We start from the raw sequence: 12,961 nt of genomic DNA, 5'->3' as shown, positions 1-12,961 counted from the left end.
GGAATTGTCCACGCTGTCTCTGGGACCCGTGTGTGTCCCAGCAGACAGCGCGGCAGGACAGGAAGAGGCATAGACTCCCACGGGAGTCTATGCCCGGAAGTGGGTGTAAATACCTGTCTTTGACAGGTATCTGCACCCCCCTCCCCCCTGAAAGGTGCCAATTGTGACACCGGAGGGGGGGAGGGTTCCGATCAGCGGAAGTTCCACTTTAGGGTGGAACCCCGCTTTAAAGCTCGAAGCTCGTAGTTTGAAAAAGTACATAATCTTCTTTGGAGCCCCCAGTCAGGCTTCAAGCATTTTTGTTGAAAAATAATACAAAAAACGCACATATTGTGGGTTTTTACCCTAGTAAATATCTTTCCATTGGCTTAAAATAATTTATATAAACACTTGAGCCTCGGAAGCAAAAATCCTGTACAAATGCTAAAAAGAAAGCCGACAAAGTCACCAAAGATGCTCGGATCAAGGCTAAATGCTGCCCTATAGTATTGATAAAATCAGGGCAAGATTGGGCTGAATACCAAAGGGGCAATGTTTTACTGGTCCAAAAAAATCCTATATTGGTAGTATACAGGTGTCAGAAAACATTACTATTGCCCAATGTAGTAACATACCCTTCCTTGCAGAAATGCTCAGGAAGAAACGGTCCAGCTGCTCATTCACCTCCACTTCAATACACTCCAAGTTGTGGAAGTCACCACACAGGTCTTGTTAAGGCACTACATGGAATTTATAGTAACATATTGCTATGTATGCCCCTGTTGATGACCACTTGTGTCACAACGCATCGGGAAGCATGACTTGCACCCCACATTGCTTTTTTATATTCGATTTCATTTTTTGTGATCACTTTTTATATTTGTCAAATACATATAATTTTAATAAAACCAACTGGTTTATTTTGACCTACACTATCCGGAGCCCCCCTTCTTTTATCGGTTTTTATGCCATCTGTTTGAGTTCCTATCCGAAACTAAAGCTTGGATACATCTGGCCCTGGAAATATTACCGCCCTCGATTGTGGAAAACATCGGTTGGCGACAGTTTGGATCATCTACCTCTACTTGAGACTAAGGACGTCTATGGGAGGACTGGATGCTGGGACCCATTCCATGAGGAGTTGGAGCACAGTCCCTTTGGGACAATATGCATTTTAGACCCACTGTCGAACGGCAGGTGGGTCCAACATTTCTGGTAAGGGTGTCAACCTTATTTCTATTGAGTGCGGTGTCTTCAGATATCACCACAGACAAGCAGATCTCTGTCTCGTTGATTTTTCTGCCATCTTAATTCAAGGTTTCCAAGAGAAAATTGGTTGACTTTGCTTAAATAGTACATGAGGACTCCTGTATAGACTGATATATTGATTACTACCCATTTTTTTTGGATTTATATCACGTTATTTTATTGCTACCACATTTTTTCACATAAAAGTTGTATGTATACTCCATTGAGGACTATATAGTACACATAGTGTTGCCTACACTGATTTCACAACAAGTGTGCGACTCCTCTGTGGTTTAACACAGGTTGTTTACATTTGTTCATAAATTGTACTCAGTGTTTTTGTATTCACTCTTTCAGCGCTACACTTTTTTGTTCCACATTCTTTGTAACTTTGTTTGTTTGAGTGTTAGCTGCTTGTTGTTTTATAGTAGCGCGGTGTTTTCTTTTTTGTTTATATTGCTATGAGTTTTGGTTAAAAGACCTCAGCCAAATGGGAAGATCGGTGTGAAGGAGTTGATCATGGGCTGGTTGTATGTCAGTTGCCTCCTTTTCAGCCCAGAAGACATTGCATAGTATCCAGGATAATTTTTACTAGCATAAGTCCAGAATTTTTTTTTTTTTTCAAGAATTGAACAGCAGCATCTGTATAATAGGTAAGTGTTTGCTAATTTATATTATTGGTCCACTTTAAAACATTATTTCATCCCGGGGGTAGTGTCATGTCTCAATCCAGACAGGTAAACATGGGCTCTCCAAGGTTCGGAGACTAAAGAACATTCTGGTCTTTAGCAGGAGCTTTGTAATGAAATATTTAGCTTACTGTTTGAAGCTCCTAGTTTGTAATTCTCAATTTTGTATGTAGCGGTGACACTTTTGAAAAAGTGTCCGCTATGTGAAAATTTTGTTTTTTTCCTCAGAACAGTAGTGGGGTTCTGAGGGTTAATTATGTAGGTTTAACTTTGGCCTCAGTTTGGCTGGGCTGTGTTAAGGTTCTGCCTGGGCATGTGTACAGTTAGGTGCACATGACAGGATTAGAACCAGGCCTGGTTGGACGCTTTGGGTATCAGCGTTCCTCTGAGCCAATCAGTGGGTGAGTCTGGCCCGCTGAGGAGTCTGAGGACGGGTACTTAAGAGGCTGGAGTCACGTGTTCGGGGTTCGTTCGTTAGGCCAGAGCTGCCTGTTCCTGAAGCTGGATCGGGGTAGCCCCGTGAGGGGTCCCGTTCATGGGAGCGTATGCCACTCCGCAACATGGTCAGTTTGACTAGCCCCATTAGACCCGCCTGGTCTGGGGTAAGGATCCATCTGTTCCCGAGTCTCGGAACCGGCTGGTCCGAGGCGCAGTGTCACGTACCTAGTAGTTGAGCCTGGAATGCAGGGAGCGGCCCCTCGTATCCCCTGGTTAATGAACCCCTGGAGGTGGAGACAGGTATTCAATAGCTCAGGGGGCACAAGTGCCTGGCAGGTAGTACTGGTCCGGAGAATCAGCTGGGCACCGACAGCAAGTTGGTAGAGCAGGAGGTGCTTGACTGTAGCGGGCAGGCACGAGTGCGGAGACTGGCTGGTGAGCAGACGTCCGGCAACACAGGAACTCAGACGGGCAACAGGAACAGCGGAGTCGGGTACAAGCCGGGTCAGCAGGAATCGGTCAGCAAGGTACAGAGGGTGAGGCAGAGACGTGGTCAGACAAGCAGAGGTCGTAGGCAGGCAGCAACGGATCAGAGTCAAGGAACAAGCCGGATATCAGGAACCAAGGTAACGGGTACAGATACTGGAAGCAAGATCACGGACACGCTGTAGACTGGACAGCACGGGTAGAAGGGAGCCAGTGACTAAAGAAGACCTTAGGGCGCCAAACGGACGTACGACGGGTCAGCGCACCCTTGCACGTACACGTGCACCCGTTCGTGACCTGCGTGCGTGTGTGTGCGCGTTCGCGTCGACGCGAAAGCGTTCGTTCGCTTTAGCGCGCGTCCAAGGGAAACGACGGACTCTCCACGACGGGTTTCGACGGGTAAGACTCCTGTGTTTGGCCGAAACGTCAGAGTGATCGTGACATTGCCCCCCCCCAAGGGGCAGCCCCCGGATGCCCAACCGAGCCCACTTGTCCGGGTGGGAATTCTTGAAGGCACGGATGAGTCTCTTGGCATGGATATTAGCCTCTGGCTCCCAGGAGTTCTCTTCGGGTCCGTATCCCTTCCACTTGACTAGGAATTGGACCTGGTTTCTTCTCTTCCTACAGTCCAGGATGGCCTCAATTTCGAACTCAATCTCCCCATTGACCAACACAGGTTCTGGAGGACGGGAACTCCTGTCAGAGAAGGGGTCCTTGACTGCAGGCTTGAGAAGCGATACGTGGAAGACCGGATGAATTCGGAAGGACTCAGGGAGTTCTAGCTCAAAAGCCACGTCATTTAACTTCCTTTTGACCGGAAAGGGACCCAGGAATCTTGGGCCCAATTTCTTGGAGGGACAGGATAGTCTGAGGTTTAAGGTGGACAACCAGACCCGATCCCCGGCCTTAAGGTCCAGCTCCCCTCTTCTCCTTCTGTCGAAGACTTCCTTGTTATGTTCTTGCGACCTAGCCAAGGTTTCCTGTAAGAGCTTATTATTCTCTTCAAAGAAATTAAGTCTCTTCTGAACCGCTGGTACCGAACATTCGGGAAGATTGCCAGACAAAAACAACGGGTGGTACCCGAAGTTCGCATAGAAAGGAGACTGCTTGGTAGCTGAATGGGCTGTGTTATTATAGGCGAACTCGGCCATGGGTAGCAGGGAGACCCAATCGTCTTGTGAGAAGGACGAGAAGCAGCGAAGATATTGTTCTAAGGTCTGATTCGTCCTCTCGGTCTGACCGTTGGTCTGCGGGTGGTAGGCCGAGGACATGCAGAGGTCGATCTTCAGAGTTCCACAGAGTGCCTTCCAGAATCTGGAGGTAAACTGCACCCCCCTGTCAGATGTGATGTTGGCGGGGATGCCATGAAGTCTTACTATTTCCTTTATGAAAGCGTTGGCTGTCTCCGTGGCTGAGGGGGTGCCCTTCATGGGCAAGAAATGAGCCATTTTAGTGAGCCTATCGACTACGACAAAGATCGTTGTATGGTTCTCCGAAGGGGGAAGTTCAACAATAAAATCCATGGAGATCATTCTCCATGGTCTATCAGGAACAGGTAGTGGTCTTAGTAAGCCCCAGGCTCTTGACTTGTCGCCCTTACTCCGGATGCAGGTAGCGCAGGCCTGTATGTAACTCTTGCAGTCTTCCTTCATCCGCGGCCACCAGAAATTACGCCTGAGCAATTCTAGTGTCTTGAATATTCCGAAGTGGCCAGCCAAGGGATGGTCATGACAGGAGGCCAGAACCAGGGTCCGAACTGCCTGGGGGATAAAGATCCTGTTCCCATGCCACATAAGGTCATCGTTGGAAGACAGCGGGATGCCGGGTGGAGGTAAGGCGCCCATGGAGGCTTGCTTAACTTGAGAGATCACATCTCCTCGGAGTAAGAGAAAGTTTCCAGCAGGAAGAATGGTGTCGGTGGGAGACGAATCTTCCGGCTGGCTAAACATGCGAGACAACGCGTCAGGCTTCGTATTCTTGGATCCGGGACGGTAAGTTATATGGAATACGAACCTCGAGAAGAAGAGTGCCCACCTGGCTTGACGAGGCTTCAACCTTTTAGCTGTCTTCAGGTATTCTAAGTTTTTGTGGTCCGTATAGACCAGAATTGGATGGATAGCCCCCTCTAGCAGATAGCGCCACTCCTCAAGTGCAGACTTAATTGCTAATAGCTCGCGATCACCAACGTCGTAATTTCTTTCGGCTTCAGATAATTTGCGGGAAAGAAAAGCGACTGGGTGAAGTAAGGACTTGGGTCCCTGCCTCTGAGAGAGTATAGCTCCGACTGCTACTTCCGAAGCGTCAACTTCAAGGGTGTATGGTAGAGTGGGATCAGGGTGCTTCAGGATTGAAGCTGAGACGAACAACTTCTTCAGGGTCTTGAAGGCCTCTTGTGCCTCAGGGGTCCAGCGGAACTTTGAGCCCTGCTTGGTCAGCCCGGTAATGGGGGCGATGATAGAGGAGAATCCTTTTATGAACTTGCGATAAAAGTTCGCGAAGCCCACAAATCGCTGAACTCCCTTCCTATCGGAGGGGGCAGGCCAGTCCTGGATTGCAGAGATCTTCTGGGGATCCATCTCTACCCCGCGAACTGAGATAATCAGGCCGAGGAACTGAATACTCTCTTTTTCAAAAACGCATTTTTCGGGCTTGGCGTACAGGCCGTGGAAACGGAGGCGGGTCAGAACCTTCTTGACATGTTCTCTGTGGATGGCTAAAGTGGAGGAAAAAATTAGTATGTCATCCAAGTAAATAATCACAAACAAATCAAGAAAGTCTCTAAAAATGTCGTTGACAAAATGCTGGAACGTAGCCGGGGCGTTACACAGCCCGAATGGCATCACTAGGTATTCGTAGTGTCCGAAGCGGGTACGAAAGGCTGTTTTCCATTCATCGCCCTTTCTGATACGGACGAGGTTGTAGGCACCCCGAAGATCCAGCTTTGTGAACAGCTTGGCGGAACCCAGTCTCTGGAAAAGTTCAGGTACTAATGGCAGAGGGTAGCGATTTTTAACGGTGATCTTGTTTAGCGCCCGATAATCCACGCATGGGCGCAGAGAATGGTCCTTCTTTTCCACGAAGAAGATCCCAGCGCCGGCTGGGGAGGTAGAAGGTCGGATGAACCCTTTTTCAAGATTATCGTCCAAATAGGTCTTCAGGGTACTCAGCTCGGATTCGGATAGGGGGAAGATCCTTCCGAAGGGGATTTCCGCCCCCGGGAGCAGTTCAATAGGGCAATCATAGGGCCTATGAGGCGGGAGAGTTTCTGCCCCCTTCTTACTGAAGACGTCCAGAAAAGCGTGGTATTGTTCAGGCACGGCTTGTCGGGTTTCCTCATCCGAATCCAAACAGAGAAGGACAGAAGAGTCCCCGTTGGGGGTCGGGCAACAATGCCGGTGGCAGTAGTCCGAGGAAAATTCAATTACTCCGGTGGCCCAATCAATGCGTGGGTTGTGTGCCTTCAACCAAGGCATGCCTAGGATGATGGGGAACAGAGGAGACTGGATGACATCTAGGCAAAGGAGTTCTTGGTGAGACCCGGCGATGACAACGGGTAGAGGACTGGTCTCCTGGGTTACTGGTCCTGATTCCAAGGTAGACCCATCGGCCAGGTATACCGAGAGCCCCTTCTCCCTTGGTCTAAGAGGGATCCTGTTCTTTCGGGCGAAGGACGAATCTATAAAGCCACTGCATGCCCCGGAATCAATAACCGCGTGGGTTGAGACAGTCCTTCCTGGAAGCTGTAAGAGAACAGGAACAGCTAGATGGGAGATGTTATCAGGCAACACAGGTGAGGGAACAGGTGGGACAAGGAGGCACTTACGCGTCTTAGCCGGGCAGGAACGAACAAAGTGCCCTGGTTCTCCGCAGTACAGGCAGAGGTTGTTGACCCGACGACGCTGGCGTTCTTCTGGAGTCAAAGATGGGCGGAGTAGCCCCAACTGCATGGGCTCCGGGGTGTCCAATGTGGATGCGACTGGAGCAGGCGGAGTTGGGTGACTAGGCACCCGTGGTAACATCCAAATCGGACGGGAAGTTGCGGAAGATCGTTCTTGGCGGCGCTCCCTCAAACGCCTGTCAATCTGGATAGAAGCGTCTATCATGGCCTCCAGGGTCTCGGGAACACCCACACGTGCCAGCTCGTCCTTCAGAGCCTCGGAGAGACCCGTGCGGAACTGGTACCGCAAGGCCGCGTTGTTCCAATCTGTGTCTGCACTCCATCGTCGGAACTCTGAGACGTAGTCCTCCACAGGTCTGTGACCTTGTTGCAGGGCATGTAGGGCTGCTTCTGCGGTTGCGGCTAATTGGGGGTCCTCATAAAGCCTGGACATTGCCTGGAAGAAGATGTCCATGGAGTCTAAAGAGGAGTCCTTCCGTTCCAACAGACGGTGTGCCCAGGCCTGGGGTTCGTTGCTTAGCAGGGAGATGACAAATCCCACTTTCGTCGCCTCAAGAGAGAATGTCCTGGGTTGTAGGGCGAAATAGAGTTCGCAAGAGTTGCGGAACGCCCTGAACTTGCTCCGATCTCCTGCGAATCGTTCCGGAGTTGGGACCCTGGGTTCAGGTGGGAGCATCACGACTGACGGTGGGGCATGAGCCCCAGGAGCCACTGGTGCAGAGGCGGATAGCGCCTGGATTTGTTCCTCCAGTCTACCGTAGCCCTCTTGAAGGTTTTTAACTGCCTGGGTAAGGCCGGCCAGATGGTGGCAGAGCTCGTCCATGGGGGAGGCTCCCTGCGCAGGCTCGGACATGGCTGTCCAGTACTGTCACGTACCTAGTAGTTGAGCCTGGAATGCAGGGAGCGGCCCCTCGTATCCCCTGGTTAATGAACCCCTGGAGGTGGAGACAGGTATTCAATAGCTCAGGGGGCACAAGTGCCTGGCAGGTAGTACTGGTCCGGAGAATCAGCTGGGCACCGACAGCAAGTTGGTAGAGCAGGAGGTGCTTGACTGTAGCGGGCAGGCACGAGTGCGGAGACTGGCTGGTGAGCAGACGTCCGGCAACACAGGAACTCAGACGGGCAACAGGAACAGCGGAGTCGGGTACAAGCCGGGTCAGCAGGAATCGGTCAGCAAGGTACAGAGGGTGAGGCAGAGACGTGGTCAGACAAGCAGAGGTCGTAGGCAGGCAGCAACGGATCAGAGTCAAGGAACAAGCCGGATATCAGGAACCAAGGTAACGGGTACAGATACTGGAAGCAAGATCACGGACACGCTGTAGACTGGACAGCACGGGTAGAAGGGAGCCAGTGACTAAAGAAGACCTTAGGGCGCCAAATGGACGTACGACGGGTCAGCGCGCCCTTGCACGTACGCGAAAGCGTTCGTTCGCTTTAGCGCGCGTCCAAGGGAAACGACGGACTCTCCACGACGGGTTTCGACGGGTAAGACTCCTGTGTTTGGCCGAAACGTCAGAGTGATCGTGACACGCAGTAACTGAGGGAGAATTCAAGGCGTCCGGGTGTGCTCTCAACATGGAGGGGCACCGCAGCCGGGACTCTTCAGAGGAGGGCCAACAAGCTGGCATCCCGAGAAGTGCCTGGTTCCTGGGTTGTCAAGGACACTAATGGATCCACGCTTTCCCAGTACTGCCAAGGAGACAGAGAATGTTCCAGGTACTGAGGAAAGGTTCCTTTTCACTTTTGGTTGCAACGTGTTCAAGGTTAGAGACTTTGCAAGTTCTGGATTAAAGTGCTAACTGCCATAATCTCTGGCTAGAAATTTGTTCAGCTTTGGAACACCCAGCTATGATTGGCTACTCTCTGGGTTGTATTAGAGACTTTTTTAGTGATTAGCAATTCAAGGTGCCTGAGTTTCTTCACCCTTGCCCTCTGTTCCCATACGAGACTGTGTTGGTGGATGTTACCCCCGCAAGTAAAAACCTTTCTAAAGGACTTTTATGGTGTCAGCGTCCAAAGTCATTGGGTACTAACCTTGGGAACCCCTAGACCAGGAAGAACAAGCCAAGCGGAGGTAACCGGTAAGCCCAAAAGTCAAGGCCACCCCATTGAGGGTTATGGCCGCTACATGTACCTCTGGTGACAACGTGCAGAGGAGAAACAGAAAAGAAACCCCATACCAGCAGGTATAAGTGATATTCATGAAACAAACAATGGCTTGAACAGGCACCACCCTGGCAGACTTGTTCTATAACAGGCAGATATTGAGTTTGGTGATGTCACGCTGATCCCCAACACAGGTGGACAGACACTATAGCTAGCTTCTGTTTTCTTCACCTATAGCAGCCTCCTTTCCCATAAGACAAGCAGGCCTACCAGTACTCAGAATGTATACACAATGTTATAATGCCTGGCAAGCACGCCGGGGCAGGTCTGAACTGAGCAAAGCAAACAGGTATTTGCGGTTGGCAGACAGGCAGAGTAGTTCAATGACAGCAAGGTACAAGGCAGGCAAGGTTCAGAGTAGTTTGATTCCAATACGCAGGAAAAAGGCAGGCAGAGTTAGTCGATATTCGATCCGAGGTCATAGACAGGGTAATCCAAACAGCAGAGCAGGACAGACAGACAGAGAGCTTAAGCATGTATTACACATGTTATCACAAGCAATAAACTGCAGGCTTGGCTGGCTTAAATCAGGTTTGGTCTCCACCCAGAGAATGCATAAAAAAAAAAGCACTAGACACTCCCGACAAGTGATCAACTATCTGATCAGGTAATTGATGATGTCAAAGAATGAAAAAAAAAGGAGACAAACATAATCCACAAGACAGGCCAAGGTCAGAAGCACAAATGGTCAGCATCAACCATCACAAAGTAGGATAAATAGGAACCTCCTGTTGAAGTCATCTGAATACTCTTTGCATTAATTTAAAGCTGTACTCCAATCAGGGGGCATTCCCCCAAACTATACTTTACTCCCTCCCTTTATAGCTAATCAACACTGTACAGTAAAACCTTGGTTTGAGAGTAATTTGAATTGAGAGCATTTTGCAAGACACGCAGAATGTTTTAATATATTTTGACTTGATAAACAAGGGATGTCTTGATATACAAGTAGTGTCATGTCACAACTGAGTATAAAAGAGAAGAGAGGCGCCTCTAAGTGTAGCAATATGGTTACATTTAAGGAAGGTACAACATCTGTTAACTCACATGGTTGATGATTAAAACAGGCACATCTAAGTATGCAGGCATCCGGGGTAAAGCTGTCCACATAGGCCATCCTCCCCACTGCCGGTGTCCTGTCGAGATGTGCCCGCCGTTGAAACGTGCCCACGCAGGCACAGAAGAGATGGGCACTCCAGTTTAGTTGCCGATCAGGTGGAGTGACGTCCCATAGCGCACTCAGTTGTGACATGACGCTACTATCAAGATATCCCTTGTATATCAAGTCAAAATGTATCAAAAAATTCTGCTTGTCTTGCAAAATGCTCTCAAACCAAATTACTCTCAAACCAAGGTTTTACTAAGTGACGTACAACACGTACGCCGGGACTAGAAAAAGGAAATAGCCAGTAGCCAATAGCTTACATCTTGTACTTGCTTCAGAGCATGCTTTGTTTTTGGTCCATCGGAAACAGCATACGGACGATCGGTTTTCCCGATAGGAATTGGTTCCCTCGGAAATATTTAGAACATGTTCCATTTCTAGGTCCGTCAGAATTTTCGACGTAAAAAGTCAGATGGGGCATACATACGATCGGAATATACGATGAAAAGCTCCCGTCTGACTTTTCCTGTCGGACATTCCGCTCGTGTGTACGCGGCATAATCCCCTTGTGGAGGCTTCCAATTGTGGATGGACATTTTATGGTTACACAACCTGGTCACATTGCTATAATATTTTTATATGGACTATAAACTGAAAGACCTATGAATAAATGGTTGTGGAACGAATCACCTGAGTTTCCTTTATTTCTTATGGGGAAATTCGCTTTGATATACAAGTTCTTTGGATTACAAGCATATTTCCGGAACAAATTATACTCGCAATCCAAGGTTTTACTGTATTTGAAAAAAAAAAACGAAATGGCCCAAATGTTTAGGTAAATCCATGGCTACTCGATGCGCTGGGTCTCGAGTCTTCTCTCTTCTGTGTTATTTAGTGGGAGGACCATTCTTTGGGCTTTGCTACCTGGTGACATTTATGTTTTGGGTCCATTGGCGGCATCCTCACTGGGTCCTGATGACATTACAATGGGGGCAGCAACAAGACTGGTTGGTGGTGGGCAGAGATAGCAGTGGATCACTGCTCATTATTCCTTGAGGTGGCACAGTGGAGGATCGCATGATGGCAGAGGGAAAACGGGGATCTTGTTTTACATAGTTTCATAGTTAGTAAGGTTGAATAAAGACACCAGTCCATCCAGTTGAACCTGAGTGAATGCCCACAATTGTCCCTATCCCTGTACATTGCACACTCACATCGGTCCCTTCCCTCAAGGAGCCCACAATCCAAGGTCCCCATTCATGTACTAGGACCAATTTTGGACAGAAGCCAACTAACCTACCTGCATGTCTTTGGAGTGTGGGAGGAAACTGGAGTACCCGGAGGAAACCCACGCAGGCACAGGGAGAACATGCAAAGTTCAGGCAGGTAGAGTCGTGGTTGGGATTTGAACCAGCGTTGTTGTTACTGCTAGGTGAGATTGCTAACCACTACACCGCTGTGCCGCCCCATCCTTGTTAAAGGATGGGTATATGGTGGATGGTAGAGATGGGGTTAAACATTTCTCCGGAGAAGAGCTTTGAATCTGTCTCCTGCAGCATGCTTCACGACCTAATAATGGACACTTAATGATATAGCTGTGCACCTTCAGGAAGTACACCTTGGTCTTTCCTCTATAGAGTTGGGCCTAGAAGGGGAGGATCCTCCTCTATTCTGAGCCCCGCCATGGGCCCTCTTGCACCATTGGGCCCCTTTACAGTAGCTCAGAGCCGTCTTTAATATTGATTGGACCCTGGGCAAATGTTTTTTTTGCCCCCCCCCCCCCCCCCCCCCAAATAAAATTTTTCTCTCCACCTGCTCTAACACATACAATAAATAGCAGCTAGACTTAGAAATAGGTTTCCTGTATCAGATCAGGCAGCGGTTGCGATTGGTTGCCAGAAGTTACAGCGTATCATTACCGCTTACTGACTGGTTCCTAAAGGTTACAGCACACATTACGGCTCACTGATTAGTTGCTAGATGTTACAGCACGATTTCTGCTTGTTGATTGGTTGCTAGAGGTTACTGTACAGTAATACTGCTCACTGATTGGTTGCTAGAGATTACAGCACATCATCTCCTCACTGTAGGGGGCATGATATACATATGAATGCCGCCTTTATTTACATATCTATGCCGCCTGATGCAGCTATTTACATAGGAATTCTGCTATTTACATATGAATGCCGGTTATTTACATGTAAACACAGGGTCTGCAGGTGAGTAATCTGTACACAACAATAGGGCAGAGCTGGGCGGCATTAGTAGCAGCACTTCACACTGAGATATCAGGACACAGCACAGGACTAAAACTTCAAAGGACAAGGGAATTGAAACTAGGATAATTGGCAATTATGAGGCAGCTGCTTTGGGCCCCAAAACAATGACAGGGCCCAGGGCAGCTTCCCCTTTTGCCCTGCCTTAAAGACGGTCCTGACTGTCCACTTCACACCGAGATATCGGGACACAGCACAGGACTAAAACGTCAAGGGACAAGGGAATTTAAACTGGGATAGTCGGCAAGTGTGAGGCAGCTGCTTCGGGCCCCACAACAATGACAGGGCCCAGGGCAGCTGCCCCTTTTGCCCTGCCTTTAAAAATGGCCCTGCAGTAGCTCTGCATTTACCACCAGCATGTTCACCATGGTAAAAAAAATATATATTCTTAATGTTATTATAATAATAACCTTTTTTTTTTTTTTTAACGGAAAAAATTCCAACGGCAATGTTAACAGAGCGGTGTTTTATAATTAGTTGCCATTTTCCAAACTACCTAGAGACTACAATCCTGGGAGCTAAACTTATTTTAACATCTGGAAGGATAAAATGATGAAAGCAACCAGAAAGACAGTCTTTTAATTTGATTGGGGTCACAGATGGATGTAATCAAATGCACTGCTGTGAAGAGACATACAGTTGTGCCATAACTCAGTAAGATTTAATACGCTTTATA

Source organism: Lithobates pipiens, unplaced genomic scaffold (assembly GCF_037356315.1).
Source record: "Lithobates pipiens isolate NorthernLeopardFrog02 unplaced genomic scaffold, aLitPip1_a1.2 Scaffold_37, whole genome shotgun sequence".
Classification (NCBI taxonomy): Eukaryota; Metazoa; Chordata; class Amphibia; order Anura; family Ranidae; genus Lithobates; species Lithobates pipiens.
This window is presented reverse-complemented; position numbering follows the sequence as displayed.